Source organism: Coenobita brevimanus, chromosome 8 (assembly GCF_032717465.1).
Source record: "Coenobita brevimanus isolate Jiangsu-jjx chromosome 8, ASM3271746v2, whole genome shotgun sequence".
NCBI lineage: Eukaryota > Metazoa > Arthropoda > Malacostraca > Decapoda > Coenobitidae > Coenobita > Coenobita brevimanus.
Window position 1 is genome coordinate 39,873,984 of NC_136961.1, and position 15,945 is coordinate 39,889,928.

General features: G+C 40.4%; 1 pseudogene; it reads right to left on the reverse strand.

Moving 5' to 3' along the window:
- Window positions 1-15,945, reverse strand: part of LOC145406114 (uncharacterized) — a 32,183-nt pseudogene that overhangs the window by 3,477 nt on the left and 12,761 nt on the right.

Sequence of the window (15,945 nt, forward strand, 5' to 3'; positions counted from 1 at the left end):
TCAAATTGGATCACGTCACCTCTGTTTTTGGTACATTAACAGACAAAAGTTGGCCTACTTATTTACTCGATGTGCATCCCACTTATGACATATCGGTCACATTCTCTTCCTAACGCATTGTATAAAAAGACTGAACCCTGAGCAAAAGAAATACACAGTCTCTTTCAGTCAAGGAGTATTTACGAACACAGGAATGTGGGAGAAGTGGTGAAATATTTTATAAACTTTTATCATCGACTGTACATCTGTCACTTCCAAAGAGGACATCTGCAGCTCATTCAGGCAACTTTAGTTCCAGTTGTCCGAATCAGGTGCAGTGACGTCAGTTCAGGCCCATTCATAGTACTTTTGGCTTACTTTTAGCCTTTTAAGTCCTACAAGCTACTCCAAGTGTAAATATGGTGCAGCCTTGAGTAAATATTTGTTCAAACTTTCCTACCGGCTGTGCCGATGGACAGAGTTATATAAAGTATTTTGTGATAGGATCATGAATTACACAGCAAAAGAGTATGAGAAGGAAGAATGCTCACTAATGTTAAGGGAAAAATTAAAAACATGGGAGGGAGAATACAATACTAGCAATGGATTGCCGGTGTTTACTTGCTCATGGCTGTACCTCGGCTTCTTTTCAGTTTATTTAGGTCTCTCCAGACCCATCACAATTATTCAGGTGCAATATCCCCGCTAATACCAATACACCAATCCTGTATGAGACAGCCCTGGCATGTATTCAGTATGGATGGTGAGTGTTAGAGCCGAAATGGTGACATGTAGAGGTGTGCGGTACGTAGGGAGACTACTGGGCCTTGAAAGCAGGCTGTGAAGCCTATGCCCAGTGTCGGTCACATTAAAAAAAAAAAAAAAAATCAAATCAGTGCACAAGTAGTCGCGTCAAGTTTTATTCAGATCAAGAAGGTCATTACGCAGGGTGTTTATGATAACATAAACTCCATTTTCAGTGTGTTAAGGATGATGCAAGAATTCAAAACAAAATTCAGTTACCACATTTAGTCACTTTATTAGGTTACCAGAAGGTGAACTGACTTGGTTATGAAAAAAAAAAAAAAAAAAAAAAAAAAAAAGGTAAAGGATTAAGACCTGTATTGAATTCCTAATAATAGCTTAAGAGTAACATTCCACCTCCAGTAACCTTTTCTTAATATGGACTCAAATGACAGAAATAATCGCCGGTAAAAGACTGAAAACAATCTGGGGTAATTCGACGCTACAGACTCTTAACTTTTTTTTTTTTTAATGTGACCGACTCTGAGCATGGGCTTCACAGCCTGATTTCAAGGCCCAGTAGTCCTCCTACGTACCGCACACCTCTACATGTCACCACTTCGGCGCTTACACCCATCGTCCATACTGAATACATGCTAGGGCTGTCTCATATAGGACTGATGTATTGGTATTAGCGGGGGTGTTTTTACGACATGTCGGCGGGTCTTCTGGTAGATCAGTAAAGTCTGATTTTATGAAATTCAAATCCTTAAACTGTTCCCTGCCTCAGCGGGATTTGAACCCGGGTCCGTCAGGACTGCAGGCCAACTCTCTACCGATTGAGCCACCGCCTCCCCTAAGTCAGGTTAATGTCTGAAAGACTTTAGCAGCGGGGTAAAAAATGCAGTTGCTCTCTCTCTCTCTCTCTCTCTCTCTCTCTCTCTCTCTCTCTCTCTCTCTCTCTCTTTCTTTCTTTCTTTCTTTCACCAACCTGTGCGAGAGAAGTCGTTGGACAGCATATTATTGAAGAAGATATCGGCGTCTACCAATACATGGGATCCAGACCTCACGATGGTTCTTATGCTGTGTGTGGTGTCTCTGAACGTGTTGTAGGTGACTCGCTCCGTGTCCAGCAGGTCGCCCACCTCACGAAACACACCCGATGTTGCTGTCTATAAGGGGAATCAGGTAGGACACACCGTATTTAGTTGTCTGTAAGGTGATTCAGGAAAGAATATACCTGATTTTGCTGTCAGTGTGGTAATTTACAGAAGGACATACCTGATTTGCCCGTCTGTAAGGTGATTCATGGCAGGACATGCTGAATTCGATTGTCTGTAAGGGTGTTCAGGGTAGCAGGATTCCTATCAACTTTTAAACCTTCACTTCGACGAAGTATTTTTGTATTTTTCTTATTTAGTAGAGTAGCGACTGGATATATATGATTAGGAGCAGATAGTGGAAGTGGAAGACATGTGTAAAATATTCACAGAAGAAATATGTGCAACATGTGAGACAGTACGTGGGGGGATAATGATACGTAAAGCAGTGCCAGGAACAGCTGTGGCTGAAACGATGAAAGCATATAATGACTGGAATGTAGAGGAAGGGATGACGGAAAAGGGAACCATACTGTATGCAGAGAAGAGGAGAGAGGTGAAAAGACTAGTAAGGGAGTGTAAGAAAAGAGTTGTTGAATTTGTAAAAAAAAAAAAAAAAGAATCTGAACTTAAAGTGCCCCCCTGTGGCGGAGGAACACAATCTGGCCGCACTATGGGGTGGTACTACTACTCTGCGGCCAGGTTGTGTTAGGAAGAATACTGCCACCGTATTCCCTGCGTATCGTAAATGGCGACTAAAAGGGGCGGGGTGAGGGGACTAGGGATCCCCTCCTCTGTCTTCTAGTTTCTAAAAAGAGACAGGCCAGAGAAAGGGATGGGGGACTGAGTTATCCCCGTACCCTGAAGATTGGGTCTATGAATGTGCATGGATGTAGTACGATTGAGGCTAAAAGGGAGGAGATTGGGAAAATGTTTGTGAGAAGAAAGTTGGATGTGTTAGCTCTGAGTGAAACGAAAATGAAAGAGAAGGGTGAGTCTATGTTTGGAAGTGCAAATAGAAGATTGTCAAGTGTTGATAGGGGAAGGGCAAGAGAAGGTGTGGCCTTGTTAGTGAGTCCAGAAGTACAGCAGTGTGTAATTGAATGGAAGGAGGTTCATCGAGACTGATGTGGGTGAAAGTGAAATTTGAAAGTGAGTTGTGGGTGTTCGTGAGTGCATATGGGCCTGGTAATGAAAGGGATGGAGAAGAGAAGGAGTCTTTCTGGAATGATGTTGACGAGTGTCTGCAGAGTTTTGGAGCGAATGTGAATGTGGTAAAGATGGAAGATCTGAATGCTAAAGTGGGAAATGTAGCAGTTGAAGGTGTAGATGGTATGCATGGTGTGCCTGGAAGAAATGAAAATGCAGAACGAATGATAGGGATGTGCGTTGAGCGAGAGATGGTGATTGGAAATACGCTGTTTGAGAAGAAAGATATTTATAAGTATACATGGGTGAGACAGGAGGGTGGAAGGGTTGTTGACAGGGCATTGATGGACTATGTGGTTGTGTCCAGGAATGTAATAGGAAGATTGTTGGATGTGAGAGTTCTGAGAGGGGAGGGTGGAGGTATGTCTGGCCACTACCAGGTGGAGGGAGAGTTAAGAGTAGGTAAGAGATGGGTGAAAGCTAGGAGCGTTAGGTATGACAGGGAGGTTTTGAAAGTGATTGAGTTGGATAAAAGAGAGAAAATGATAGGGTATCAGGAGAAATTGAAAGATGTGTGGAATGCAGAGAAAGATCAGGAAAATGGCAGTGTGAAGGAGGAATGGCAGTTGTTTAAGAGTGCTGTGGTGGGGCATGCGGAAGAGGTGTGTGGTGTGAGACGTGTGGGTGGTGGTGTAAGAAAAGGAAGTGACTGGTGGTGTGAGGAAGTAAGTATGGCCGTGGCTGAGAAGAGACATGCATATGAAGTGTGGCTGCAGAGGAAGGATGAAGTGTCATATGAGAGATATAAGGAAAAGAGGAAAAGGGCGAGAAGGGCTGTGTGTGATGCTAAAGTGGCAGCAGATGAGAGGTGGGGTAGGCGGTTGACTGAGAATTTTCAATAGAATAAGGAAATGTTTTGGAAGGAGGTGAAAAGGGTGTGAAAAGGAGAGTCTGGGAAGGAAGAGCTAGTAAAAGCAGAGAATGGAAGGATGTTAATTGAGATGGATGCAGTAAGGAAGAGATGGGCAGAGTGTTTTGAAAGATTGTTAAATGTAGAGGAGGAAAGGGTGGCTGAGACCGTGGCCGATGGAAGGGTGCAAGGAATAAATGTGTTGGAAGAGTTGAATGATTTTTTGATCACGAAGGAGGAAGTGCAGGAGGCAGTAAAGGAGATGAAAATAGGAAAAACTGCAGGTATGGATGGGTGTGCTGTGGAATGGCTGAAGGGTGGTGGAACGACTATTGTTGACTGGTTAGTATGATTGTTAATGTGTGCTTTGTGAAAGGTATGATGCCAATTGACTGGGCAAGTGCTTGTGTGGTCCCGTTGTATAATGGCAAGGGTGATAAGTATGAATGTACTAGCTTTAGGGGTATAAGTCTGTTGAGTGTTGTAGGTAAGGTGTATGGTAGAGTGTTAATTAAGAGAGTTAGAGAGGGTACAGAGGGGGTGATTGGTGATGAGCAGTGTGGCTTTAGGAGAGGGAGGGGATGCGTGGATCAGGTGTTTGGTGTGAGACATGTGTGTGAAAAGTATTTTGCGAAAAGCAAGGATGTGTTTTGGGCATTCATGGATTTAGACAAAGCGTATGATAGAATAGATAGGGGGTCTTTGTGGACTGTTTTAAGATTGTTTGGCCTTGATGGTAGGTTACTAAAAGGGGTGAAAAGTTTTTATGTAAATAGCAGGACGTGTGTAAGAGTGGGAAATACTGTGAGTGATTGGTTTCCCGTGAGAGTGGGGCTGCGGAAGGGATGTGTGATGTCGCCTTGGTTGTTTAATATTTATATGGATGGTGTTGCAAAGGAGGTGAATGCAAGAGTTTTAGGTGGAGGTCTGAGTCTGGTAAATGTTGATGGTAGAGAGTGAAATCTGAAGCAGATGCTGTTTGTAGATAATACTGCACTGGTAGCTGATTCAGAGGAGACATTGAGACAGTTGGTAGAGGAGATTGGAAGGATGTGTGAAAGGAGGAAATTGAAAGTAAATGAGAATAAGAGTAAAGTGAAGAAGTGTACGAGGTCAGTAGATGGTAGGAGGATGAATATAGTTTTGAATGGTGAGATGCTTGAGGAGGCAGAGTATTTTAAGTATTTAGGGTCACATGTTGCTGTGGATGGAAGAATAGATCCAGAAGTGAAGTTTAGAATGAATAAAGTATGAAAGGTGCTGGCAGGAATGAAAAAAGGGCTGAGGTGTCGTTTGCTTAGACTGGATGTAGAGAGAAGGCTGTATGAGGGTGTTGTGGTACCGACTGCGTTATATGGGGCTGAAACATGGAATATGGGTGTAGCAGAGAGGAAAAGTATGGATGTAATGGAGATGAGGTGTCTGAGGAGTATGTGTGGAGTGACCCGTATGGATCGAGTGAGAAATGATGAAGTGCAAAGGAGAACTGGAGTTGCTCGGGAGATGGCTGATTGGGTTGAGCAGAGGGTGTTGCGATGGTTTGGGCATATGGAGAGAATAATGAGCGATTGGTGAAAAAGATAACTAGATCTGATGTGAGAGGTTTAAGGCTGAGAGGGAAACCACGAATAGGATGGATGGACAGTGTGAAGAGAGCGTTGGATGTGGGAGGGATGTCTGTTGAGTAAGGAAGAGTGGCACTGTGCGTAACAGAAATAAATGGAGAGAAATGGTGAATGAATAAATGATGACGCAGCCCTGAGGGGATATTCTCCCGCATTTGGTCTGATCAGCAAATCAGGTCAGGTGCGGGTAACGGGATGGGTCTATTATGATGTGGCAGGGGTAAACCAGCTCTATTGTCGGGCCCTGCTGCTGATGTCACTGATTGCACCGAGCAGTTGACCCTCGTGCGGTGTGGTGCGGTGAGGATCAGTCCTTTCTACCCTATGGGGCTAAGATGCGCATGAATGTGGTTGAATGGATGAGTAAATTGGGAGTGTGCCGTCCTGTCCCGGCTACCTCCCTTTCCTTGGGGGAAGCAGCCTAGGTATATAGATAGATAGATAAAGTGGAGGAAAGCTAAGTATCTGTTTTGGAAAAAGGTCAATTTATAGGAAAGCAGTAAAGGAGTGAAAGGTAAGAATGACAGACAGCTTCTGGAGAAATGGGAAAAATTTAGCAGATGAAGAGAACCCTTTAAAGAAATGTTGAAAACAGAAAATTATAATAGTTCATGTATAAGTGTTGTGGGATGACTGCGAGAAGACGAGAGGTGAGTATGGAGGAAGAGATCAGTAGAATGGAAGTATTAGAAACAAGGAAGAAAGTTAAAATGGGGAAAGACCAAGAAATTGAGGGAATGTGCAATGAGATGTTGAAATACGGAGGGGAGTTAATGATAGAATGGATATGAAAGATGTTCAGATTGGCTAGGAAGGAATACTGGATCCCAGAAGATTCTCACAGTTTCTCACAATTGACCTAATGGAAGAGGCCTGCTTAGACCTGTGTATCCAGCTCTGAACTGTCAACTAAATATGCGGTGGCAGTCAATATAATTTTGTCTAATTGTACTTTAGTTTCATACCCATACATCAGACTGTGATATTTCCAAGCTTTATCTAAAATAATTTCAGAATGCAAAACTGACATTGGTTCCACTACATACTGGAGTAATACATTCCAGATATTAAGCACTCTATTGCAAGATGAGTTTTTATTCTTATCCAGTTTCATTCTTCTCTTGTAAATTTTCTTGTGATGTTCTCTTGTGGTCTGTCTCTCAGTTTAAAAATATCCTAGCACACTTCTGGGTCATGAAGTCCACACAAAATCTTATAGGTTTCAAACATATCACCTCATTCTTTCCTACATGCCAATATGGGTAATCCTAGCTTCTTCAGTCTTTCTCCATAGCTCAGAGACTTCAGGGAAGGAACTAATACAGTTGCTCTTCTCTGTACATTTTCAACTGTCTCTGTATCCTTTAGTAAATAGGGACACCATACCTGATTGGCATATTCTATATGAGGGCTTACTACAGTAGTCAGATACATTGGTTTAATAAAATCCTCATCCAAGGATACAAAAACTCGCCTAATTAGTTTCACAATCCCATTTGCCTTAATGACTTTATCTGCCAAATGGTCCGTAAATTTAAGCTTATTATCCATCATAACCTCTGTATCCTGAGTTCACTTCCAGCATTTTTTTTTTCAACCATACTGTATCTATTGTTCTCAGTCTCTGATATTTATTTCTCATGTGATGACATTTCTTAGGGTGAAACAGAAGTAGCCTTTTTTCCGAGCATCTCTTGATGGCACATAATCCTCTTGCAACTTTAGAGTGTCTGTCTGGTTCCTAATCTGCCTGTAAATATCTGTATCGTCTGCATACAAGTATAGCTCGCTACCATTCTCAGTTACCTCCAGAAGGTCATTAATATAGAAGACAAACAACAATGGCCCGAGAACTGACCCCTGAGGAACTTTGCTCTTAACCACTTGCCACTTAGATTTATGACTGTCCACAATGACACATTGTTGTCTTCATTTAAAAAAAGCCTCGATCCAATTCAAATATATATATATATATATATATATATATTTTTTTTTTTTTTTTTTTTTCACGTAACTTTATATTTTTTCCGGTAATCATCTGTGTGGCACTTTATCGAAAGCCTTCATAAAATCACAATATGCCACATCCACTGCATCACCTTCTAGTATCTGAATCCACTGGCCAATCACATTGATAAGCTGGAGAGTTGCTGACCTTCCTGGCTAAAAGTCGAACTGCCTTTTACTAAATAATTTGTCTTCATATGGTTCATGATCTTTTCTCTCATTAGTGACTCTAATAACTTGCACACCTCAGACTCACTGGTTGGTAGTTCCCAGGGTTGTAGCGATCTCCCTGTCTGAAGATAGCTCTTAAATATGCAATTTTCCAATCTTGTGGTAATTGACTGTTATTGTTCGAATGCTCAAAAAATAATTTCAGAGGCTCAGCAAGCTAGTCACATCCTTCCTTAATCATTCTTGGGTGCAATCCATCTGGTCCTGGGGATTTATTTCCTTTCAAGTTTGTAATGGCATGTATTATCCGTACCAAAGGAAACTCTATTGAAGACAATTCTGGTACCTCCTTTGTTGGAAGTTGTGGCACTTCCACTTCTGGTTCCTCTGTGTACACCTCGCTGAAATACTTTGCTAAGACATCTGCCTTTTCTTTGTCTGCCTCTGACTTCACTTTACCTGTGTTGTTGGTATGTAATTCTGGGATACCTACCCTTCTTGTTAACTTTTCCAGTACATATTTCCAAAATATTTTGGAATTATCTTTCACAAGTTTGGCAATATTTCGTTCCTTATTTTTCGTCTCTTTCCTTTTTTCTCTTCCGACAAGATTGTTGATTTGTCTATATTCTCTCTCCACGTCTTGATACTCTCTGTCGGTTACAATTTCTTCATTTGCTTGTACTAACTTCTGTTTGATTTGTTTCATTTGGAACTAGAGTCTTTTCTTTTACCAAATTTTTGTCCACAATCTCCTATTACTTGGCAATTCTTTTTTAATCCTTTTTCTTGACCTTTCCTTGTCCTAAAGTCTCTCACTGGGTTACATTCCATTATCACTTCCTGGAGTTTAGTCGAAAACTTTTTCCACATTTCTTTGACATTACTACCACCAAAATAGTCTATCCACTTTATACCCAGCTTTTTCCTCATGAGCTCAAAATCTACCTTTTCATACCTGTGTACATATTTTTTTATGTGATCTTTCTTCTAATTCAATCCTGCAGGTGAAAGTTATACATGCATGATCACTCCTATGTAAGGGACTTCTTAATTCTGTCTTCCGCAGTTCCCTCCTCACTACTAAACGGCAAGTCTATTACACTTGCATTATCCCCAGCTCTCAGTCGTGTGAATTCCATTATACGTTGGGTCATAAAACAATCCCTCACTGTTTCTGAAAATCTGTGTTCCCGGCTATTAACTCCTGCTGCCGTGATGCTGTTTTTCCAATTGATATTTGGCAGATTAAAATCTCCCAATATAATTTTATGCTTAATTTTATGGTTATTTATCTTCTGCTACAGTTCAAAAAGCTTGTCACTCTCTACGTGTTATCACTTGGACTCCTGTATACGAATATGGATTCTTTCACTCCTTTCATTTCTATACACATATATTCAGTCCTGTTGTTTCAAGATTATCACATTAAAAGTTACATCTTTCCTTACATATATAAGCAATCCTCTACCTTCCTCCACACTTATGGCATTCTTGTCAGTCATCTCATAACCATCAAGATTATATTCTACTAACATCCTTTCAAATCTATATTTTTTCGGTCTAAATTCCTGTAGAGCAATAACATGTGGATCAATCATGTTTTCCAATAATCTGGCTTTTAGTTTATTGAGCTTATCATGAGAAAAAACATCCACATTACTAAACATTATAATGAATTTATTTACACTATTCTGATAGGTCTGGATCACCTTTAAACCTGATTCACCGATTCCACTAGGGGTTTTTCTTTCTCCATCATGACTCTCTTCACATTCTTCGTGGTGGTAATTGCTCTTCCTTCCGAGACGGTGGGTATCCTTATCCCATCCTCTGCTCCAGATATTTCTCTGGCCTTTGCAGCTGTCTTGGCTTTTTCTTCCACTGCAGTTCTTGCTCAGATTCTTATCGTGGTCCCTTCTTTTACTTCTGTCCCTTCCCTCCTTTTTTTTACCCTCACCATATGTCTGTCCCAGGGTTCCCCTCTTACCACATAAAAATTTCCCGACTCAATTTCCGTCATATTTTCGTTTTTATATTTAGCTTCCTCTCTTAGTTCCTTATTCTTTTGCCTTTTTTGCTTACTCATGTCTTAAGAGATAATCACCTTTTTATTATTTCACTTTTTCCACTCTTCAACTTGTAGGCTTTTTTCAGCACTTTGTCTTTTGCTCCTTACTTTAGGGTGATCAATATTGGTCTTCCCATAGGTTTCAACTTCCTCTACATATATGGCTCTGCCACCTTGTTGTATTTTCCAACTTCTTTATGTCAATTACATCATCAAGAAAGACTTCAATACCAAATTCATCACATACCTCCTGGAAAATCGCTTTGTCCTGCTTTATCTTGTCAGATTGAAGACTTAGGTTGTGGTTTTCCCTTACTTATTCTGGCACTCCATAAATGATGAAGTTGTTCTTTCTGTCAATCCTATTCTTTATTATGATTGCAGTCTTCTTTATCAGGTCATTCTCAGTAGCTTGATTATCACTAACATGTTGCTGAATTTGTCTTGTTTCTCTCTTTAGTACATCCCTATAGCTCTCCAGATCTGGTTTGGTCTCAGTGGAAACTTTTGCTTTTATTTCATTAATTTCACAGTGTCCTCATATTTACTCTCTGAATCTTCTGCAGTGTAAACTTTTGATTTTACCTTATTTATTTCCCTCAGAACTATCTAAGCTTTATTCGCTGAACCTCCTTCTAGTGCTATTAACCTAGTTTCTGTCTCATCCTGTCTCTTAGAAAGCGTTGCTACATGTGGTAGCATTTTGACTGTTACAACATTGCACATGTTACAATGCCAGTGAATAGAGTCCGCTGCAAAACTCTTCAGGAAATAATATACAGTACATCTTTTGCTGCATACTCACAGTCAATATGGTACCACATTCCACACAGATTACACTCCAATGCTTCATCCTTATTCTTTACCATACCTTTGCAGGTCCCGCACTTGAATCACCTCTTTCTTTACCTTTGGGTTTGACATCTCCATCCACCTCACGTCGACTCATCCTCACCACTTATTATATATCCTTTGAGAAAAAAAAAATATGAAACTTTTCTCTTTAGATTATATGTCTTGCTGTCCTTAGACCTCACACGAGTATTTATCCCAGTATGCAATGAATTTCAAGGGTTGAAAATGCGTTAAATCTCAGAAAATATCAATTCAGATGAACAGTCTACACTTGACCACCACCACTGCACACACCACAAAGCCATGCCAGGAGGCAGGACGTGTGTGCTGGGCAATCCCCAGGTCCTGTCCTCCTCCCTTACTATTTTTTATCCAGCCCATACCCCACTGACCTGGCTAATGTATGGCCCGGCCTGCATTATAGGTGCAGGAAATCTTTGAAAGAAAGAAAGAAAGACCACCACTGCCATAGTTCCCTATACATAGGAAAAAGGGAAAGAGAAGTGTGCGGCAGTCATAGGGGTGTTTGTTTACTCAGTGTAATAGGAAAAGTATATAATATTATTATATGGTGCGATACGTATCAAGAGAGTTAAGGTAATAACCGAGAAATTAGTTGGAGAAGAGGGGGGGATTCAGGATGCGAAGAGGCTGCAAAGATCAGATATTATTTTGTTCTAAGATGTTTAGTGGAGAAGCATCTAGAGAAGGGAAAGAAGCTTTGTGCTGACTGCATGCATCTAGGGAAGGGATATGAGAAAGTGAATTGACAAGGAATGTGGAAAGAGTTAAGAATATTATGGAGCAGATGGGAACTTGCCGAGTGCTGAGAGGAGTATATATGATGGCTCAAGGGCTGCAGTGCGTATGGCAAGTGAAATGATTTTATTTTTCCTGAGTGTTAGAGTGGAGCAGGGGTGTATCATGTCTCCGTGGTTGTTCAGTTTGTACAGTATACTGATGTAGTTATAAAAGAAATACTAGGTATGGCAGTAAATGTTGGATTGTCTGTAATGAAGAGGAGATAGGGTGTGGAAATTATCTTTCCTGTGGTTTATTGATGATACTATATTGTTAATTGAGGATGTATGTGAAATCCAAGGCTTGGTGAGTGAGTTTGGGAGTGTATGTAGGAAACGGAATTAAAAGTGAATGTAGTTTGCAAAGGTATGGTCTTTGAAAAAAATGAAGTCAAAGAATGCTCAGAGAGACTGGATGATAAGGAAATGGAGAATGTGAGTGCATTCAAGTACTTAGGCCGTGTCTTGGCTAATAATGGAAGTTTATAGAACGAAGTGTTTAAAAGGGTAGCGCAGAGCATAAAGGTTGCTGGTTCACTGTATGCAGTGATAAGGAATAGGGAAGTGAGCACGGAAGTAAAAAAGAAAGGCGCTGCATGACAATATTGTGATCACCACTCTAACATACGGAGTGAAGCTTCAGCCCTACTGGAAGGATCCAAGTCAAAAGCGGAAACAGTGGAAATGAGTTCCTTTTCTTTTTTTTAAATACCAGATCAGAGGAAGGAAAAACAAACGAATTTTAAAAATAATCCAAACACCAGATTACTGGTGTCCTCCATCCATTAAAAATCTGTAACAGCTGGATTGAACAGCTGTTGACTGAAGTTTAGGGGTTAACAACCTGGGGAAGCGAGTTCCAGAGAGATGCAGTTCGGGGAATAAAAGATTTCTGATAGACGGAAGTTCTGTAATATGGCGGTGTGACATTCCAGTCATGAGTGTTTACGTGTAGCACAGGGGAAGGCATGGAGAGGTGGCACAAAGGATGCAACTTCGTCTGAGCATTTTCGATAAAAGTATCTGTAAAATAAAGCAAGGGAGACAACATTCCTTCTTACTTGTAGGGGACATAGTTTCTTTGTAATAGTAGGGTTATTAATAATTCTAACAGCTTTGTTCTGAATTTTGTCTAGTTGTTTTTAGTGAAACCTCTCCACATCCATTCCACAAGGGTGAGCAATATTCCAGCTGAGAGCTCACATGTCTCTTATAAACTGTAGCTAACTGCTCCTCAGTGAAGAAGCTACGAACTCTGTACAGTAATCCAAGTTTCTTTGAGGCAATTTTAGCAAGTGATCTGACATGAGAGGTCCAGCTGAGGGCATTGTTAAATGAAACACCGAGAATTTCAGTCCTTTTGGAGAGAGGAATATTAGTAGCATTGATGGTAATATACGAATCTGGCAATGCCTGTCTATTAGTAAATTGCATATACAGTATTTGATTTTACCAGTATTAAATGAGATAAGGTTATTTTGTTCCTATTCAGTGATCCTAGATGTTTTGATTTGTGGAGATAGTTGCACTGAGTTGTGAATTAGAGATATTAAACTTTGTGAATGGGTGTTTGAGTGTGAATGAGCTGTTAAGTGTTCAGTCATCTGCATATGAATACATGAGATTATGTGTAACAGATCGCACACCACAAAGCCAGCCAGGAGACAGGACGTGTGTGCTGGGCAATCCCCAGGTCCTGTTCTCCTTCCTTAGTCCCTTACTACTTTTTAACCAGCCCATACCCCACTGACCGGGCTAATATATGGCCCGGCCTGTACTATATATGAAGGAAATCTTTGAACGAACGTGTGACAGATAAGAGATCATTAATATGAATTAGGAATAGGGTTGGAGCCAGAACTGTTCCTTGTGGCACACCGGCGTAGATTAAGTGGAAATTGGAATATATATCATCTACTTTTATCTTTCTGTCCCTGAGATATGAGGACATCAGAGGAGCAAAATACGCCACTCCATTGCATGCAAGTTTAGATAGAGGGGAACAGAGCCACACTCTGCCAAAAGCTTTGGATATATCAAGGGCTACTGCATGAGTTTCTCTGTGGTGGTCAAGTGACTGATGGATGGTGTGAATCAGGAGATTGAGTATATCAATGGTGGATCTTTCGTGGCTTAAACTATACTGCCTGTTGCTTAGTAAGTGACTGGATTCAAGATGTTTAACTATGTACTTATTCATTACGATTTCAAATACTTTACCAAGAGAAGTTGTGATAGCTATTGGCCTGTAATCAATGGGGTCAAAGGAACTTCTTTTCTTCGGTATTGAGTGGATATTGGCTTCTTTCCAAGAATTAGGAAAAGAAGAAGTACGTATGCAGAATCCGAGTAATTTGGCTAGAACAAAAGCAAATTCTAGGGAGCACTTTTTCAAAACAGTTGGGGAATTCCATCTGGGCCTGGCGTTGTGTTGACTGGTAAATTGTCTAAGATGGAGTTTAGATATCTAGTCCGTATTTTAAGGGGAACAATTTTGGGAGAGTCAAGTTCTAGTATTGGGACGTTCTGGCTGACTTCCTCCATGTGTAGTCAAATGAAGAGACAGAAAGACAGATGAGGAAATAACAATCGTTATGATGCTGATGTGGATGTGATTGAAAGAGAAATACTTTGAGATCATTTGTTCACGTGGAGAGAGAGAGAGAGAGAGAGAGAGAGAGAGAGAAGGAAGAGGAGAAGACCAAAAATAAGATGGAGAGATAGAGTGGAGAAATCTGTGAGGGACGGGTGTGAGTTGGAGTGAGGACAGCCAAATGACAAAGGACAGCGACATGGAGGCGATTTGTTTGTGGTTACCCCTTGCGGCATTAATGCATCCGACAATAGACAGACAGATTTTTGTAGCTTCCAGACGATTTTTTTCCCTCTAAATAAAGAAAGATCTTTCATTGTGAAAGTGTTTCTGATGACTATATCTAACCCCTCCAGCTCAAAAATTCTGTCTTAATGATTGTATCCTGTGTGTGTGTGTATGTGTGTGTGTGTAGAGAGTTGGCCTGCAGTCCTGACGGACCCGGGTTCAAATCCCGCTGAGGCAGGGAACAGTTTAAGGATTTGAATTTCATAAAATCAGACTTTACTGATCTACCAGAAGGCCCGCCGACATGTCATAAAAATACCCCCGCTAATACCAATACACCAGTCCTGTATGAGACAGCCCTAGCATGTATTCAATATGGACGGTGGGTGTTAGCGCCGAAGTGGTGACATGTAGAGGTGTGCGGTACGTAGGAGGACTACTGGGCCTTGAAAGCAGGCTGTGAAGCCTATGCCCAGAGTCGGTCACATAAAAAAAAAATATATATATATATATATATATATACTGTATATATATATATATATATATATATATATATATATATATATATATATATATATATATATATATATGTATATATATATATATATATATATATATATATATATATATATATATATATATATATATATATATATATATATATATCCTCCTGGGGAAGGGGGATAGAATACTTCCCCAATATTCCCTGCTTGTCGTAAGAGGCGACTAAAAGGGACACTTTTATCTACATTCTTTTGCTCTCTTTCTTTCCCTTGTACTTTGTCTGTCTAAACGCTCTGCATTTTACTTTCATTTAGTTAATTTCCTCTCTCCACTGTCTGGTTCCTGCGAGTCATTGGCATTGGTTCCAGGGTAAAATATTTTTCTGCCTAAGAAATCTTGATGAACTCTGGTGACGAAGCAATGGCCCTCAGTTCCGTGCAGCCCTTAAGTGGGCAGGGGGTGCTAAGAATCCCACGGTGTAAAAGTAAGTTTATACATCCAAAAAGAACCTTGAGAATAGGAAACTTGAATGTTCGAACTCTCAATTAGGCTGGTAAAATGGAAGAGCTTATTTCAGTGTTCAAGGAATACAAGATGGATATTTGTGCTCTTACAGAAACGAGGTTGCTTGGAGTTGATAAAATGAATTTGGAAGATGGTATTACTATGTTGGTTTCTGGTAGGAGTGATGGAAATCATTACCAAGGAGTAGGCTTACTGCTGAGTAGAGATGCTTGTAAGGCAGTATGTGAGTTTGAACTAATTAATGAGCGCTTGTTACTGTTTGCACTTTTTTTTTTCTTTGATCTTCATGATATTATACACGAATATACCGTAAGGTAACCTAGGGCACCTTGTACCCTTGTGCCAAATATAAATAACCTTGACCTATTTTTTTAAGGTCGTATACTCATTTTTATTCTAAAATTGTATATTTACCAACCGCATTAGTGAAGCTACTGTTGTTTTCAGTTTGTCTGTCTGTCTGTGTGTCTGTTAGCACGAGAACTTCGCAACTGCTCAAGATATCATCACAAAATTTTATACGTGTGTAGTAGAGAGAGAGAAAAAAAAAGATCACAAGTTCTAAACTGGTGGCAGTAGGTCAAGGTCTGTGTGTCTGTTACCACGATAACTTAGAAACTACTCCAGATATGGTCAGAAAATTTACAGGTGTGTAATAGGGATGAAAGTCTTCTACGGGTTCAA